The 19,653-nt window shown below is 42.3% G+C and overlaps 2 long non-coding RNA genes across 2 annotated transcripts; one reads left to right on the top strand and one right to left on the bottom strand.

The window, feature by feature from the left end:
• The first annotated feature begins 4,922 nt into the window (after nt 1-4,922).
• Nucleotides 4,923-7,567, top strand: LOC115576178 (uncharacterized). Its single transcript, XR_003982784.1, has 5 exons — nt 4,923-4,988; nt 5,412-5,727; nt 6,562-6,648; nt 6,898-7,105; nt 7,405-7,567. It is a non-coding gene; the product is annotated as an uncharacterized LOC115576178 (long non-coding RNA).
• Nucleotides 7,568-16,172: 8,605 nt separating this feature from the next.
• On the bottom strand, nt 16,173-17,344 carry LOC115574937 (uncharacterized). The gene is made up of 4 exons (XR_003982589.1): nt 17,161-17,344; nt 16,676-16,841; nt 16,511-16,593; nt 16,173-16,306 (listed from the first exon to the last, which is right to left on the bottom strand). It is a non-coding gene; the product is annotated as an uncharacterized LOC115574937 (long non-coding RNA).
• Nucleotides 17,345-19,653: the final 2,309 nt, after the last annotated feature.

Raw genomic sequence — 19,653 nt, 5'->3', positions numbered from 1 at the left:
TCACCAGAACCTCCACAGCGTCCACCCCAAAAAGGCGGCGGGTGGACGTTGTCGAGATGCTTCAGGAGCTGAGGGGTCAGGATGAACTGGAGTGGAGAAGAATGCAGGATGAGGAGAGGGAGAGAGAGGAGAGGAGAGAGGCAGAGCAGGCCAGGCAGGCAGCTGAGAGGGAGGAGAAAGAAGAGAGGAGGCACAGAGAGCTGTGTGAGAGGCAGGAGAGGTGGCACCAGGAGGCAGTGATGAGGGAGGAAAGGAGGAAGCAGGAGGTCAGAGCGAGGGATGAGAGGAGGGACAGGGAAGCTGCAGCCAGGGATGAGCGCTTCCTGGCTATTCTGGAGAGGCTGCCTCCAAAATGAGCATTTGTTTTTTTATTTAGTTAATTACAAAGTTATTTAGTTCGGTTATTTTTTATATGTAAATATATCGTTAGAGTTTCACTGTTCACTGTTCATATATATATGTGTTATGTTAAGTTATGCTATGTTGTTATGTTATGCTATGTTATGTTATACTTGAGTTGTTTTGAATGTTTTATAAATAAATCAGTGAATACACAGGTGTTGAAATTGGCCAAATTATTTAATTAAATGTAATCGTGGTCAGGTGCATAACACAGCGCTGCCATTCTGTTTCTCTCTTCAGCTCCAGAGAGGGTGCCTGGGGGTGCTGCCTCCCGTCCTGGATCCTCTTCCTCTGCTGCTCCAGCCACATCCTCCTCTCCATCCTCAGGGTCCAGCACATCTCCCCGGCTCAAGCAGATATTGTGGAGGATGGTGCAGCAGAGGATGACCTCCGGGACGAACAGGACGTCAAAAATATGGCCCTCCACCTGGTCTTCAGGATCCCGAAGGCCCGCTCCACCACTACTCGGGCCTTTGTCAGCCGGCTGTTGTATGCTGCCTGCTGCTGGCTTCTGAGAGGCTGACGGTAGGGGGTCATCAGGGTTATGGGGTAGGACAGGCAGGGGTACCCACCATCCCCGATAAGGCAGTAACCTGGTGGAGGGTACTGCTTCTCAGTGTACAGTGGGCTGTTCTTCAGTACCCTCGAGTCATGCACTGACCCAGTGTACTCCACACACACATCAATAAACTTAGCAGTGTGGTCGACCACAGCTTGGAGCTGCACTGAATAGAAAAGCTTCCGGTTCAGGTAGCAGTCGGCATCATTGGCGGGTGGCTTCACCCTGACGTGGCAGCCGTCGATGCTCCCAACCACCCTGCTGAAGGCCGCCGACCCTGCCATCCGAGCAAATCCTGCTCCCACAGTCACCAACTCCTCCTCTTTGGGATGGTGGACTGTTTTGGCAAAAAGGGATGCAATTTTTGCACTGGTGGTGTGGATGGCACGGTGGACCGATGTGCGTGGCATGTCAAAGGCCCGGGAGACGACACGGTAGGACGTTCCACTGGCCAACCAGAACAAGAACACCAGGCAGGCAATTTCTGGGTCCCAGCCGTGATCTGTGTCGCCCCCCATGGCTTCCATGAGGGCATTAAAAGATCCCCTGGACAAGCGGAAATCCTCTCGCAGGTCTCTCTGGCCATCAAAAAAAAGCTGAATGATAGGCACTGTAGCATTCAGCTGACAATACTGCCTGGGGTTGGGAGGCTGTAAAAGAAAGTGGACATTAATCATTATTATTATCATTTGTTTATTATTGAAGTTTATTGAAATTAATTTAATTCTTTGTGCATTTTTAATAAAATCAGTCATTTTTAAGTTGATGTGTTGTCTTTTTTGCATTGCTCCTATTAGGCTACAGTTGGAGCTTTTGTGTACAGTAAATACTGCTAATATGTTGTCTGTTACACATTTTAATATTTTCATATTGACATAGATTTCTTAAGAGAGCAAGGTAATTCTGCACATTGTACTAGGCATGACAAAGCCTCTTTGAAGTTATCTCTGTTATGTGTTTTCACACAGTAACCTGGGTACGTAAAGCGTTTGCATTTTCAAAATCAAGAATGAAGAAAGACAGCATTAGTAGTACTATTACTAGTACACTAAACTTGTGATCATTTATGTCATCATAATGTCATGAGTACGACTTTAATAACTTATACTATAACTTATACCACTATAACTTAAATGACAGGTCGTACACAAGCTAATGCTGCTGTTGTATGGGATACGTTGGTAAAAAAAAAAACATGAATGAAGTAGGATAGGTTTAAATTACACCTACATTGTATGTCGCCATCAGGAGGAGGAGGTAGCGTTGATGACGTCGTCGGCGCATTCTCCACATTGCCTGGGTTAACGGAGCCATGCGATCACAAAAAAGTCAAGTTGTAAACGTCTTTTGTTCACCATTCAAAGCGGGATGTATTTTCGCGGGTGACAAAGCCGCGGCGGCCTTCGCGATCGTAATTTCCGGTAAGTGCACCACGGAGTATGTGATTTGGAACAACACTCACCGGCTGAAATCTGTGTACTTAGCAAGTGCAGATAGTGTACTACGTTTAAGTGTACTCATGGAAGTATGGATATTGGAACACAGCAATGGTGTGAGTGGGGGCAGTCGCGCATATCGGGTGTTTTGTGTTCTCCCCCTTTCTCTTCCCCCACCGGCTCCCGTCTACTGGCTCCCGGACCTGTGGGCGTGCCAACTACACCGGCTCCAGCGGAGAAGCGCACCTGGTTTCCATTCATTCATCATCCCCCTGCTACTTAAGCCCAGCTGTGCCTCCACTCCGGTGCCAGATTGTTCCGCCAGTTACGGTGAATTTATCAGAGCCATCACATATCTTTACGTGAATTTTTGAACGTGCTAACGTGTCCAGTGTGACTTTGTGAGCCCCGTCTCATGATTGTGTTTTTTCTTTCCTCTGCCTTCCTGCCTCGCCGCAGGTAAATCATCTAGCCTCCTGAGCCCAGTCCGCCTACCAGCCCGCCTGCCCGCCAGTCCACCTGCCTGCCTGCCCGCCCGCCTACGCCGACTACACCTGCCGATCCACTCACCTGCGGACCACACCTCTCCACGAGCCACCGAAACTCAATAAATCAAGTTTAACTGACCGCTGCCTCTGCTCCTTCTGCTTTTGGAGGTCCAGACCTAGTTCCCCGCCACAACAGGCAGATTAGCATAAATAACAGACAAAATGAGAATTCACAAGCTGAACTTTATTTACAATATGCACATGAGGTTATTTTTTTGGTGGAGGGAGGTGAATCAGCAGTCCTGATGTAGTGATGTACATAGGCCTGCCACAATAATTATATTGTTGACCAGTCACTGACCAAAATATTGCCTTCACTGAAAATACTTATTCTTCTGTTGAGCCTTTGTATCTGGAAGTGTGAGTGGCTATGACATCCTCCTTGTTGGGTTTCAGTATTGGAGCGATGTTGGCAGGCAGACGAGGGACTTGGACACGTGATGAGGGGTCCCGGAAGATGACTGTGGTGTCCAGCCGTCTTTGTAATACGTGGTCCGTCAGTTCTTCTCTGAATACTTGGGTGGTGGCTTCATAAATTGGTCGGGAGATCCATTGCTTTGACTGCCTTTTGAAAAACAACATTGTATCTCAGAAGGCCTGAACTGATGTAGCATGATAGAGACATATATCTAATGTGTCTGTTAGGGATGTCCCGATCCAATCTGTAGGATCGGGGCCGATCTGGCATTTTTCCGCTGATCGGAATCGGCAATTTTGAACGTGGACCCAAGCCCGATTCTTTTTTTTTTCTTTGTTAACGGCAGAGCACAATTTGTGGCAGAATGCAGACGCGCGCGTAGCGTTACTCTGGCAAACTTGTGGATAAAATGTCTGCAGTGTGGAAATAACTTAAATTAGAAAGCGAAAGCAGTCCAACGGCGACATGTAACATCTGCTATACATACTGGAGCTGCATTTAATACTACTCATTTGGTACGGCATATAAAAAACAAACACTCAAAGAATACGTGTTCACTCGAGGCAAGGCAAGGACACCGAAGCAGCAAACAGTCGCGGATACTTTCAAAAGTTAAGAGAAATATCCTCGAGACAGCGACATGGCCACAAATATTACTGAGAGGGTCATCAAATTAATCGCTCTGGATAACCAGCTCATCTCCGTGGTAGAGGATCCAGGTTTTCTGGAGTTTTTGTATCCCCATATGCCCAGCCATCTCTGCATTACATTGACTCCACTTTCGAGTTACAACGTGCCGGTATGCTGAACGCGTGTGAAATAGACACGTAACGTGTCCGCGTCATTTTATGTGACAACGTAAAGAATATGAAAAAAACAACGATGATATGGAGGAACAACCCAGTCTCACGGGAAGTCTTGATACTGTCGCGTTAATAAATCTATTGTTTCGTGCGTGCCAGCACGATTTCCTCATTTTTTTCGTGCTACTCAGGACAAGTTTCAAACTAATGCATTTCAATTGGAAGTTAATTTCGTGCGTACAAGCACGACAGCCAAATGCCACGGCGCACTGAAGGGGTTTCATTTTATTTAATTTCTGAACCTTTCCCCCCGTTTTTTTAATGTTATGTCAAGCCTGTACATTTAATAATCCAGTGATATTCGGCATCATATCGTCTTATATTTAGGATCTGATGCTTTTACTCTTCTTTTTTGTTGCAGGATTCAGCCATTTTATGATTAGAAAACTCTTTTATGGTTATTTGTAATATCTGCTTCCTGCTTTTTTCCCTATACAATATAGCTAGAATTTCCGCATTTATTTTTCATATCTATCGAGGTAACTTTTTTTTTTTAATCGTATGTAACGCAGTCTTTTTTTTCCCGTTTTTTTTAATGTTATGTCAAGCCTGTACATTTAAGAATCCAGTGATATTCAGCATCATATCGTCCCATATTCATGATCTGATGCGTTTATTCCTCTTATTTGCTGCAGGATTCAGCCATTGTATGATTAGAAAAGTATTTTGGTTATTTTATTTTGTAGGAAAAAGCAGGAAACATATATCTTTTTCCCGCTGTCGGAAGCAGATTCTGCCCTTCTCCCGCTAACCCTTCTCCAGGTAAGATGTGTGTCTGCTGGGTGTTCACATTAACAATGATTTCTTTATTAAACGCAAGACTATGAAAACGATCTTCTAACTTGTGAGGGAAAAAATAGCCATATCTTGTAAGTTTGTCCAGCTAGCTTACCGGTGAGTCAACTATGTTTAAGCTAATAGTTACTGTATTCGAGCGTGGAGCATCACCAAAGACTACGTTATTATGTGATATGCAATAACTTGAGAAATAATGTCTCATTAGGCACCCTTAAAATCTGTGCTTTGATTTTTTTTTAAAAACGGGACCTTTTTGTATTCATTCAGAAGATTGGGAAATCATGGTTCAACTAGATGCATATACTTTTTAAACCTTTCTGCAAATAAACACAGCTAGACTGATAGCTAGCCTACAGTACTAAATATCTGTCTCTGTTCTCCTTGTAGTTTCTGTCACCCCATCCCCAAACACCGACCCAGCATCTCCACATATAGACCCAAAGGCACTTTTAAGAGCCAACTATCTATCTATCTATCTGTCTGTCTGTCTGTCTGTCTCTCTGTCTATCTCTCAGCTATCTGTGTATCTGTTTGTTAGTCTGCCTGTTTGTCTGTATTGGTTTGTTTCTTTATTTGTTTGTCTGTATCTGTCTGTATTGCAATGGACAACAGATATACCGTTGACCCCCAGAATCCCAAATACAAAGAGGGGAGGCGCATGGCTGTTGAACTGAAGCATAATCAGATTCTCGCTGAAGCCAGGGTTAGTGTTTACATCATACTTTACTTGACCATACATGTGGGTGACAAATTATATCCCTTACTGAATGTGTGTAGAAATATGAGTGCAGAAGATTTTTTTTTACTGTTTTATTTAACAATGCAGTTGAGTATTTAACATCCAAGCATGCTCTGTGGCATGTTTGGAAATAATGAAAAAGGCCCAGATGATGCTGACTCTGTATCAGTAGTGAATGATATCTGCACTTAGAGCTATGGAGAAAACTTCAGTAAACAAATGAAGAAATTGAGGCCACAGGCATACTGTTCATAACTGTAGTGCATTAGTGAAATATGTAATGAAAAACATTGAAAAGCAAGTTGTCCAATGTAACTGTCCTTAACTACAGATGGCGATATTATAGTAAGGGTGGGATAGTGTATAAATCCCTCGATTCAGTAGATGTTGGGGTTTGCTTTGATTTGTCATCTGTTTTTGCTTCTAGTACCTTTAACCACATCAGTTTGACAAGACTTTCATCAACTCATAGGAAGCAGCTCAGATCAGGAAACGGACATGCTCTGGAAGAGACTCTCCGTCAAAGAGGACAAGGAAAGGACAAGGCAAGCCCAGGGGGAGGCGTGGTGGGCGACGCAGAGCCTCAGCTACAGGTTGTTTGTGTAAATTGTTGATGTATCAAAAAGTAGATAACAATTTTTTCAGTGGCATTGCGGTTAATTACATAACCAAGTATTTCATGTGAATATAGTTTGTCTAATTATATCAATTGTTAATTAGTATGTAGGTAGAAAAAACATGATTGCAGTCCTAATCCTACCCTAATCCATTCTTATTCTTCTATGTGCTTATTTACAGGTGCACAGCCTCCAACTGAGTGCTCCCTGTCATCCAGTGTGGGAGATCTGCCTACTTTACCCTCAGCAAGTCCTCTGGCAAAATTTGGTAAATCACAGTGATGAATGAATTTAACTTCAAATGTAATCTTCAAATCTCCATGTATAATTGAATTTAAGATAGACATTGAAACAAACCTTAAACTGTAAGGACAATGTATTACATAGATAAAGAACACTAATGATTAGAGCCAGTTCCCTGGTGATGAAAATATGTGTATACTATCTGTTGATTAATTGTTTTAATGGTTGTTATCTAAATCATCTTTTATAACTCAAGTTTATATTTTCTTTACAGAAAAAAATATGGAGAGGCTCTCTGCTATTTTGGCATCGTGTCATTCTGATGAGCCTCAAAGAAGCTCAGCATCATCCTGGTCTTTCCGTCAGCAGAAAGCCTCGGAGCGCTGGAGAGAGTCAAGACCATACAACCTCCAGTGCCTCATAGAGAAAGAGGCTGTTGGTCATCCTTTGTGTTGCCTCTGCAATGAGCCTGCTGTCATTCGGTTGGTATTCTTAAATACTAAACTTATTCCATGATGGGCTTTTTTAGAATTAGTGGTCAGTGTGTTTTCTTTGGTGCTGGTAGAAAACTTGAAAATTTCAGAAGCATCCCACAGGAATGTGGAAAAATTATTTAGGACCTCCTGTGCCCAACTGTAAGGGGCTAAACCCCGAGACACATATCCCAAATAAATACAACTGTGTATCTCACCTAATTCAGAATATCCTAACTTGAATGTATAGTACCTATCACTATTCCCATAAAATAATTTTTTATAATCATTTTGCCTTTCCCTTTTAGGTGCAGAGATTGTCTTCCCGAGGAGTGGTTCTGTGGCGACTGTGATGTACTGCATCACAAAAAGCAGCCACTCCACAACACGGAATCCATTATTGATGTTTTTTTAAAGCTATTCCTCCAACTACACAGATCATGAAACAGGGGGATGGATATTGCACACATGAGCAAGGTATGTTTCAATCTAAGCTTAATGTTTTCCATATGTATTTCTAGCTTGTTAAAAATAATGTAATGCAGTGGTTTCTTGTTTTTTAGCATGCATTTTGCCAGCTGTGAAGGCACCATGCTGTTCTTAGGAGGGCACAAACATCATGATATCACCAGGGAAACCAGTGATTTTAATTACCATCAATGGTAAGAACAATTCACTTCACTACACAGATCATGTGTAATAAGTATGTGGTTGGTATGTATTCATGAAGTTGTTTATTTGCATTATGTTCCAAGGGCGTTATGACTTGCATCAGCCACTTTATTTGCGTGGAACATGCCAGAGGCAGTGGACTCCTGAATTAAAGGACCTCATTAGGAGTGGATATTGGCCGGCCTCTCTTAATGTGTCTACTTTGTATACATTGGACCTTTTGAGCTCCTTCCACGAACTGAAGGTCATTTCTCCTCATTTTGCCAAACAGGCCTTCGCAAAGTTGCTGGAGCACCGCACAAAGTGTGGAGGAAGAGTACGTTTATTTGTTCCTAACCATATTAAAAAACTGTATTTACATAAGCAGACAACATCACAAAAATGTATAATTCTCTGTGTCTTCTAGTCTGGACATATCAATGGAGATGCACTGCAGCGCAGTTTCTTAGAGTTTTCATACTCATCATTTGAGGAAAACCAACTCTGCTGCAGTGATGAGCCAGCCTTTTTTGAGGGGCTCTTTGTGGCAAAAGACAGTGAAGTGTCCACATTTACTGAGGCCATCCAAAAAGCAGTGAAAAATGCAAGTTTTATTTATAATGTGACAAAATAGCTTTATTGCTGAAATATTACTGAAATTGAATTTAGATAAACAATGACCTATATAGCAGACCTAATTGCATTTATTTTATTTATGTTTGTTTTGTATGTCAGAGACATGGAAAAGGAAAATGTGGGGACTCCCAGTGGACAGCAGCAAGGGAGAGTTCAAGGAGGGCTTCCAAATTGGATGAAGAGGGGATGGAGGTTGCTGTATGTCGCCATGGCTTTCTTTTGAAAGCTCTTAATATGTACAGGGGGGAGATATTTGCTTACCCCCCCTACCTTCAAAAAGAGCTGATGCCGGCCAAGCCTCAATTTTTTGCCTTGGATGTGGCTTGCAAATATTGGCCCTACTTGGAAAAGGCTGCCAGTGTCCTTCCTGCCCTCCAGGAGCTGACAAAAATGAAGCCTATCCTCAGTGTTATGCATGCAAGAGCTCATGCAACGAAGTGTGAGGTATTTTTAACATTTTTGTGTCATATGTGCATTTGTAACGTTTACAAGCACAGTAATAACATACAAGTTTATGAACAACTATGGTATGTAGCTTTTGGATTAACATTATATCCCTCTTTACTTACTTATAGATCAAATGGAGGGGTAGGAACCAGGAAGGAGCAGGGACAACTGCTGGTGAGGAGGTGGAGCAAGTTAACAGCTACCTATCTCGTGCCCTGACAACAAAATATGTGTCGAAAGCAGGCGATTAATCTGCTTACCATATTCTTGTACCCTTTTTTAGATTGCATTTCATAAACTAGTTATTTGTTTTCAACAGCACGTGTGGACATGCTTACACTGCATGCATTGGGGTGGAACCACAAAAAGAGGGCCTCTCTACACCAAGCACTGTCCACTAGATATGTAAAGGTAAGTCTGTATTTGTGGTTTTGTTGTGTCATGTATTGACACATGTGTTGTTCACTTGGCTTGTTAACCCTTAAGGGCTTTAACCTGATTATTGTATAACACTATTTATCAGACATGTCAAAGACTCCTGGACGAGACTGCAAGGCTAGCTGAGCTAAAAACAGAGCTACATTGCTCGGATGATGAAATGACATCACAGTAGATCTCTGAGGTGATTGAATGGGCAGCTGGAGGTAAGCAAGACCAGATAACAGAAATCAGTTCAGAGAGTGCACATCGCATGTTTTACACCCAAGTTGTATTAAAATGGATTTTATGTGTAGAACAAAAAGAGTCCTGTGTTCTGTTATATTGAATTTACTGTAACTTTTATTTATATAGAGACACCAAATGCACCTCATACCACGGAGGGCACCACACAGAGTGAACTTCAGCAGTCCATTGTGGGGCTCTACCTTAGTGTCAGGCAACGGAAACAAAGCCTCTACCGTCAGAATGGTAAAACAATAAAACAAGTTCATAAAATCAATCTACTGTATTTAATAGTGTTAAAACGCCAACAAATGCATGTACTTGCAATTCATAAATTCTAACTGTCCATTACTTAAACTGCCATTTCGATTATGATAATCTAGATAGTGTTCTTGCTCTTAATGTCTGTTTAGACAGCAGCAAGTTTCGCCACCGCCTTCGAAGAAAGCTGGGAGAGGACAAAAAACTGCTTCTTCAGGAGATGCAGAGGTACAATGGACTCGTACCAGACTCTGCAGCAGTTGATGTGGCTGCTGTGGAGAACACATTTACTGGAGAGAGCACTGTGTCCCCTCTGTGGCCATGGGAGGTTCATGGCAGTGGTAAATCAGTTTTGTAAAGCTTCATAAGAATTAATTTTGAGTTCTTGTACTTAGAGTATACTGAACTAAATCATGCTAATAACATATTAAGTGCTTTAACATCCATTATGTTTGTGGCTGTATTTTAATTTTACTGTTGTGTTCAGAAAACATCACAATCAAGAAGAGATTGTACGACCAAGTGATGTTAACAATGCGACTGGAAGAGGAAAAGAGCATTTTGCTTTTGGAGATGGTGCAACATTGCACATGGTTGCAGAAGCAGACAGAGGAGCTGAAGAACAAGGTGGCTGAGAATGGTAAGATGAAACAAAAATGTATTCATTGAAGGAATTGCTTTCAAGATGAAAAGAAGTAAGCCGAAGTCAGTGTCAGTCACAGAAGACAGACATCTTACTGTGGAGTGCGTCTATAATGTGTCTTGTGTCCTTTGAAATGTAGACCAGGGCAACGAAGGACTTTGCTCTCTCTTCAAAAAACACCTGTCCGAGCTGTTGGAGCAGTTGCAAGTGGTCCTCCAACAGTACAAGACTGCTTTAGGTCCTGAGGCCTCTGTCCATCTGCACATTGAGGAGGAGGAAGATCAAAGTCCCGTCAGCAGTCCATGCAGCAGTGATGATGAAGAGGATATCACAATTTAGGTAATTTACTCAAGTATGTACTGTATACTAGTGTTTGTTTTGCAAACCTATACCTGTAAATGATTTATACAGCTTCATTCTAGACTTTACCTTCTGTTACCGTGTTATTTTTTTTCACAGATTGATGCTGCATGACGGACCAGACTCCGCGCTGCCAGACCCATCAATCACATATCCATGGACACATAAAAACACGATAGAAAGCACACAATAAGAATTACAAAAAACACAATAAGATCATAAAAGTTGTAGTGATAGTTTAGGAAAAACAGTGTAGCTAGACCAAACTAGTCAATCCGTCGAGCGTGCGCTTACTCCCTCACTGGCGGAGATGGAAACGTATTCCAGCATTTTCGTGTTTCTGTTCATAATGTACATGTCCATGTTACAGCCTGTCATGAGCCATGAGCCTTACAATAGCCTGTTAAGCGCACGTTCGACGGATTGACTAGTTTGGTCTAGCTACCGGAAGACGCGGATGTCAACAAACAGGTACGTGGCTGCTTGCACAAACACACTGTTTTAACTACTTTTTTATTCATTTTGAGTCATACACGCTACAGTGCTGTGTGCTAAGGTGTCTGCTGATGTTGCATAACTTTTGGTGTGAGATGTAGAGCATGTTAAGACGCTTAAAACACAGTGTAAAGTTCTGACCCCATGCTGTTAGCTGTCATTGCTAAATCTCCGTTCATGGAGCTCTGTAATGGTTGGACCAAATGTGTTCGCATCTTCTGTACCGGCAAGTCAAGGGTAGCTTGAGCAATGAAGCTGCATGTTTAAATCGACCGAAGTTCTCCTTTAACCACATAGGCTAAAACAGAGCGACCACCTACAGGCTACACCTGTTTTCTAAAGATTTCTTATAGCACGTTATAGGATCATAAACTGTACCACATATGGCTATTTTCATGAAGGCATTGGCATTTAACATGCGGCACTATGCAAAAAAAACAATGGCATCAACTGTGCCAGGGTTTAGTCTGTTTCGCCCGGACTCGAGCACCCGGCCGCCTGAGCTGAACGTCCGCTCGCTCGCTGCACTTGTTGCTGGGATGCAGAGAATCATCCTTGCCACCTTGGCAAGCAGAGGGAAGGCCTTTGACTGTGACTCCCAGAAACTTAGAAGATCATCCCCATCCCACAAGAATTGGCTGTCCATGTAGCGCTGAACCTGATCTTTCTCGCCATCTTCTTCACCATAATCCTCCCACTCGCTGAACTCATCCCTTTTTCTTTTGGCTCCCTCAGGTTCCTCAACTAAAAAATAAAATGGAATAATATAGTTTTACTATTTTGATTGACATTATTCCGCCGTAGGAAATTGTTGATAAATAAACCAGTATATTATAAGATTGGGCCTATAGAGTATTTATTATTAGGCCTATTATTATTATTAAGCCTATTATTACAGTCACTGGCGCTACCTACCTCGAACAGTGGCATCTGGTTCCCCCGCTGGGGGTGGTGTAAGCGCCCTGTCAAATTCCCTGGCCTGGTCGTGGACAGCGTTTCTCTACTCAGCTGGAAACATCTTGAGGGACTTGAAACGTGGACAAAGAAACGTCCCAAGCTTGTGGGTGACGCCGATGGACAATTTCTTGTTTAAGAGCTGCATTGCCCGTGCTCGGATATAAACCATGTACTCTGGGTCACCATATTGTGGCTCACAGCGTTTCTTCAGTTTATAAAACCAAAGCACCACTAGTTGAATAGTTGGATACTTGTCACCTTCCAGCTTTTCACTCGCAGTTTTAAAAAGCAACAAGAACTCAGTGATCGTGTTCAACACGTCCAGCTGAATGCCATCCAGCTGATCTTTCTCTTCCATGGCTTTCACGGTACTGTTTGCTGACTGACTGCATCATTGCAACTTTACTGTTCCACCGTGTTTCACATTCCTGAATCACAGCGTGCGGGAGGTGTACAACAGTACTGGACTTCTTGAGGTAAGTCACAAGGCTTTTGCATTTGTCAATTACATTACTCACATCTTGCATGTATGCTGATGTGTTCTCTTTGACATCAAATGTGTGTTTGAGGACGATGTTGAGGACATGGCATCCACTTGTTGCTGCGGAGGGCAGCTTTGATGTTGGCTGCCTGGTCACTGACGAGCATGACTTTTGGTAAATGATCAGCTTCAATACCAAAGTCATGCAGCTCCTTGATCACCTGCTCGTGGAGGTTGTAAGCTGTGTTTTTAAGAGTAGAGTCAAATTCAGCTGTCGTTATGACGAGACTCTTCAATTTCCAGTCTTCACTGATGAAGTGACCGGTAAATGCTGTGTATGCCCGTTTGTTGTAATCGTCAGTCCACATGTCAGTGGCAATTGCAATGCCACAATCCAGAGCTTTATTAATCTCTTTTGCAAGGATTTCTTTTTTTTCTGTGGCCGTCGCTTTGGCTCTGTCGCAGACGGTTTGCCTATGAGGGAGTACACTGCTGGCATCCACACGACCGTAACGTGCACCTACGTTAATAAGTGACTGGGCTACAACACAGAATCCATCGCCAGGAACAATGTCAAAGGGGCGCAGATCTTGACAGCACAATTCAACACAGGCGTCGGTGACCTCAGATTTGACTAAGAATTTTGTTACTTTTTAGGAAGGCGGTTATAACACTGAGACAAGTCCTTCTTCTCAGACCCTCCACAAACATGTCTTGTCATGCTGGACGTACCCGTCTTGTGGCTCTCATGCATGTATAGCTTATCACAGGAATTGCACTTCACATAGCCAATGCTGCTGTCGTCTACTGCACTAACTACTAGGGATGTATATCGATAAGGATTCAGCGATTCGGATGCTTTATCGATCCCTGCTTATCGATCCGTTTTTTTATCGATTCTCTTATCGATTCCCAAACAGGCTGAAAAACAAGTAGTACATGAGTACAGAAAAGAATACAACCTGGTTTATTAAAATAAATCTCAGGTTTATTAATATAAATCTTAATTATTCACCGCTGAGAAAAAACAATACTCAAATGAGTCCTCAATAAACAAATAAACAATACTCAAATGAGTAAAATGAGTCCACAAGTCAAGTGGCTATTGGCTTAGGATAATCCCATAGAGGAACAAGAGGAATGAGGAACAAGAGGAACAACAAACAAGGAACCGGCAGGGCTGGGCTGATTAACCATTCTTTTTCAGAAAAATAAGCATGTCTGCTTTCTCAGGAACGATGCGGGACCTTTCGTGGGCTTATCGTGTCTGGACGGAGGACGGCTGGACACAAAGATACTTCTCAGCTAGACCTGAGAGCAGGGAAAAGTGTCTTATTTCTCCCACCACCACTGGGTGGCGTTGTTCTTGGATGGGATGCAGGGCAGGCTTCTATAAAACTGTACTTCCTGCTCCACTCTCTCTGGAAGGGACAGAGGGTGAACAGTTTCTAGATAAGACTGCAGCTCAGTATCGATGTCCTCAAAGAGTTCCTCCAGTGCAGTCTTCCTCTGCTTAACAGGTGGCGGTGTCTGGAATTAAATGGACAGAACCATCCATAAAACACACAGTGAAACAACATCCTTGCGTGGCCATGTTGTTTCCATGGGGCTATCAGCTTAACTTACGTCGACATCTTCATCCTCTTCAGCCTCTTCATCCTTTTCATCATCTTCATGCCCCCTTGGCGTCTCTGATGGCTTGAGAAGAGATGTATTATATATTAATCCCAGAGCCAGAAGAAAGGTCTCATAATAGATTATGTGCTATAGTGAAAGTGATTGTCAAATTCAAATACCTGATCTGTAGCCACATCTGTGTCTCCTGCGGCTGCAACTGCGGCTGTCCTGATCCTTTCCCAGGTGTCCTCCTCAGATCGCTCCAGCTTTGACTTGAATCTGGGGTCCAAGGCAGTGGCTTCCTCCAGGAATTCCTGGACATCAGGATCCTTAATAAAAGGGACAGGCAACACAAATAAAGAGGTTAATGTCACAGAAAAATATTACAGGTCATTTAGTGTTTATGATTAACCATCAAATAGTGTAAATAAAATAAAGTACCTGGTAGCGTCGAGAGAGATCACCCCAAATGCCCCCTTGGCAGTCCTCACAAATGCAGAGTCGTCGTCTGTGATGGTGTAGTGAGCCTCCAGCTTTTTGGAGCCCCTGTCTACGTCCATGCTCTTGTCCATGTTCAAGTCCCGTTATGGTAGGGTTTTGGTTTTGAGTATTCCAGGTTTGATTTGAACTTTGCCTTCTTTCTTTGTACTTTGTCTTGCCTTTTAGTTGCTACTTTGCCTCGCTGTTTTTGTTTGCTACTTTGCCTCTTGCCTCCGTTTTGTCTGCTTCTGTTTTTGTGTTCAGCTTTTAAATAAAGCTCGCCTTTTGTTTCCCCATATCCTTGCCTCTCGTGTTACTGCATTTGGGTCCACCTTCCCCTTTCCATAGTCGTCCCTTTAACCCCCTGCCTGACACATCCACAGTAAAGGATGTCAGATCTGCCTTCCACACACATACTGTCAGGGTTTCTGAGACTTTGACCGACAAACTCTTCTCTTGAGACAGCAGGGGTGGTGGTGGACCGGCCTCCTCCAGCAAAGTGTCAATGTCAGTTTGGACGGTCGGTTCGGTGTCCAACTGTACAGTGCACATGTTATGGATCAGGGTTAGGTTCATGCATGGAATAATGTAGTAACACTCTGCATATCAATTATTACATCACTTTGTGTAGAAAACAAACCTTTGTTGGCCCATGTCTTGGCAAGGGCTGCTGCTCTGTATCTGCATCATTGAAAATGGAGCACTGCTGATGTTCAGACTTGAGCTGTGATGAACAAGACTGAATAATTACATGAAATGCATATATCCCTCATTATAACGAATGTGCATTATCAACATTATTATCAATTGAATGGCTTGTATTCTAGATCTCTTAATATATAGCTGACTTTTACCACAAACCCCAAGAACACTACACATACGATTACACAACTTATTAAACTATTACCTGAGGCTGTGTGTCCTGTTTAAGTTGAGTGGCACCGTCACAACGGTGCAGTGAATCCTCTTTTTATATAATATGGGATGTTATGGTACATGATATGATACACTTTGGTGAACACTACAACATCTTGTTTCATTACCATGGTTTTTTGGGTTTCTGAAAATCAAAGGACTTGGTTATTCTCGAGACGTACACGCCTCTCCTCCCCTGCTTCCTCTGTTTCCACTTCTCAACCTCAACCCTGTGTATCTTGTACAAATAAAAAGAGAGATCTGTTGTTATTAACCTCTTTTTGGAAATCAGCAGTTAGTCTTTGTCAGGTTCTATTATTCATTTGAGGTCTGTAATAGCAAGCATTATTCAATATGAAATAGCTTTATTGTTCTATATTGTTGTGTGTTTATCATCATCCTTGGGCTTTTTATACCTGTGAAATACAATTGCATTCACCAAAAAAACAGTGAAAACATCATACCTTTTTCTTGATTTTTAGAGAGTCCTTGTACTCTCAAAATCGTCAAATCTGGTGAGCCTCTTGTGGTGAAAATGGATCCTTTTCAGATCCCATTGAGACTTTTCCATAATGCCCTGGGTCCTGTTATCCTTGGTGTAATTCTATCAAAGATATGTTGAATTTACATGGGGTCTAATCTAAAGACAATAATTCTCTCATTGCAGTTTATGGTTACCTGTTAACTCACATTAACACTCGCATTTACCTTGCTGCCTCTAGGCCAGGACTCCCTTGAAAAAGAGGTTCTTAATCTCAACAGGATTTTTTCCTGGATAAATAAAGGTTAAATTGATTTTTTTTTTTACCTGTGTCAATTTCTGGGCAGCTCTTCTGTATTTTCTTGAGAGCATATCGTAAACAGGACCTGTACCGTGCCGTCCAAGGTCTCCTGCAATACAAGTACCTTACTTTAATATTTACAAAAACAATCTGAAAAAACTTAACATATGTAGGGTAGTAAACAGACTTACCAAGTAACAGTTCTGACCACAGAACTGCCTGAGGCAGAAAGTACTGAAGAAGCTTTGGGATGAAGGTGGGGCAATAATACCCATTTGGCTCTCCCCGTGTGTCCAGGGGTGCCTGCTGGATTACTTCTTTAAAGTGTTCATTAAATGGTGTTGGGCTCGATTCATCCTGTAAGAGGCCCAATTATAGTCATGTCACCTATTATCTTAAGTGCTTTTTGGAGACAGTGCCAGTTATTATTTAGAACATCCTGTTTTTGTGGTACATGCAATTGTATATATGTTGACTGCATTGTGTGTGATGTCAATGTGTCAATATTTCTAAGCCAAACAGCAAATATTGAGTTTAATGAAAGAAAAAATCAAGACCAAAAAATTCTCAGAAACTCTGAAATTCATACATGGACCAAAAGAACTTACAGTCCATAATTCAACACAGACAAACTAAACATTTAAATTCCACATTTTGCAACAAAAGGATAACTTACCTCAAAGTCTTCACAAGGGACATCAGAGTCTTTTATGACTGGCTGCGCAGTTGAGGTGAGTTCTTTCTGCAGGTTATGGAAATGTTTCTTGACATTTTCGCCACTTGATGGGCTGGAGAGAACCACAGAAGCACTCACAACAACCTCATCAAGTTGTTGTAGTGTCGTAGCCCGAGTCATAAGCCCGATCAGATGCATACACACGACGTAGTGCTTGCCAGCACTGTGGGAAAGAATATTATAAGTAAATATAAATATTGTCAGTACAAAACCATACTGAAATATACAGAAAATAATTCATATTTAGTAGAAGAAGGCATCACTGTTTCTTGCAGAGGACCTTTGCATTCTTCATGATGTGACTTAAACATCTATGTAGAATTGGCACCTCAGTGACATTCTTCTTAGCTTTTCCAGTAACTATGTTATAGTACTGGGCAATAAGCTCTGCAAGGCTCAGGCCACACAGATTTTGTGAGATGGCCTGCATCAAAACAGCAGAGCCATCGCAAATGTACATCACTGGCCTTTTTTTAATGTTTCTCCCATGTGCTCTCATGCAGTCCATGATGAACGAGCCTAAGAAATACGACACAGATGCAGTGGTGTGTTCTGCGGTCACAAATGTCGCTACAGGCACGGGGGAGCGACCTTTCAGTGGATGTCTTACAAGTTAATAAATGTAAAAAGGTGTACTCTGTCCTTTGTCCTTTTTTACCACACTACCTGTTGCATCAAGATACACCACATCAGTCTTTGACCGCTGATGGAAAAGTCTTATAGTCTTTTTTGACCACAGCATCAGTCCTTTGGGCTGGTTCTTTTTCAGACATGAGTTGCAGACTGATCATTTCGTTCTCATGCAACCTATTTTTTTTCCTCTCAGAATATGCTATATTTTTCAAAACGCCTGTTGTGGGTTAGGGCTGTCACTTTTTAAAAAAAAAATCGAGTTCGAACGAATTTGAAATGGATTCAAATAAATTCCCCCCCACCCCCCACCCACACACACACACACACACCACATTATTTTCATTATTTTATTAACTTAACAGGCCGTCTAACATCACATTCATGCAGCACTCGAATGTTAATATCAATGGTTTTAAAGCTGTATTAACGCATCTGAATAACAAATTTTCTCTGAAAAATCTAAAAACATATTTTTCTATATCTGCCACTTCTACCGTGCGCTCAATAAAAAAGTTCATAAAACTGTTGGACCGCACTTTACATTCATTGTGAAACTGAAAGTCTCCAAGTGCTACAGTATTAATAACACACAACATATAGAAAATAGTGATACGAGTTCAGATGAAAAAGCCTTCCTGAATAGAAAATGTAAAATAACTCAAGTCATAACTTTGAGCAAAAAATTTAACCAACAAGGTAAAACATTGAACCGATAGGCAAGCCGAACGGCCCGGCTTAATTTCTAATATTATAAGCCAAAAACACAAGTCTATCAACGTGATCGGGATCAAGTGCGGCTCTGTTTTTTTTACAATATTACCTGCCGACGAAAACACCCGTTCAGAGTGTACAGAGGTTCCTGGCACACACAGGTATTTACGAGCCAGCTTTGAGAGTTGCGAAACTGTTGCACCCTGTATCGCGCCACCAAAGCAGTGGGTTACTGTCTGCGGAGAGAGGAGTCTCCTTCATGTAAGTTTGCATCTCCTGAAAGGCGTTCCTGTTGGAAAAGTCACTCGATGTGTACAAGTCCCCAAACAGGCTCCCCATCGCACCCATGGCCGGTGTGTTTTCTTCCTCTTGTGCTTGTGTACAGTCATTGCCTCTCTCACTTTTCTTCATCTCTTGTGATAAGCTATCACTGACTAGATTTCTCTGTTCAGGTGAAAGATGGACTAAGCGAGAGAACCGGGGGTCCAGGAAAGCCGCTATATTGAGAAGCATCCATTCTCTGCTCTCTTCACTGTAGTGCATTTTCAAATTTGCCACCATCCTGCCTGTGAAAATAATGAAATACATTTAGACCTATATCACACGCTAATATTGATCTTTCTAATCTTGCTAATTTGAGATATCAGTAAATCAGTCGTCTTGGAAAATACGTTTTGTTGTAATATAGGTTTAGGCTATTAGGCTTGGACTTAATATTTAATAAAAATGAAAAGTCAAATACCTCTCACTTCTTTGATGGCTGATTTATGCGATGCGTCGGAACTACTCAGCTGAGGTATCATGACATGCTGCAGAGGTAGGACAGCTGATGCTGTGGGGTAGGCATCGGTGGAGAGGGCCTGAGATGCCATTTAATCCAAGGAGCTCCTGCTTTTCTTCCAGCAGGCAGCTGTCTGATGGAGACCTTCCAAAATGAGCTGCAGTTTGCTTTAGTCTGGAAAGGGCCGTATCAACGGCTTTCACCTCAAGCCCCTTGTGCACTGCCAGGTTTAGCGTGTGGGCCAATTGTTGTAGCAACCAACGTAATATCTCTAGCTGAATTGATAGGTCAAGGGTCAAAAGGGCGAG

Source organism: Sparus aurata, chromosome 23, assembly GCF_900880675.1.
Source record: "Sparus aurata chromosome 23, fSpaAur1.1, whole genome shotgun sequence".
NCBI classification, from domain to species: Eukaryota; Metazoa; Chordata; class Actinopteri; order Spariformes; family Sparidae; genus Sparus; species Sparus aurata.
Note: the sequence above shows the minus strand (reverse complement) of the source record. Positions and strands in the feature narration are given on the sequence as shown.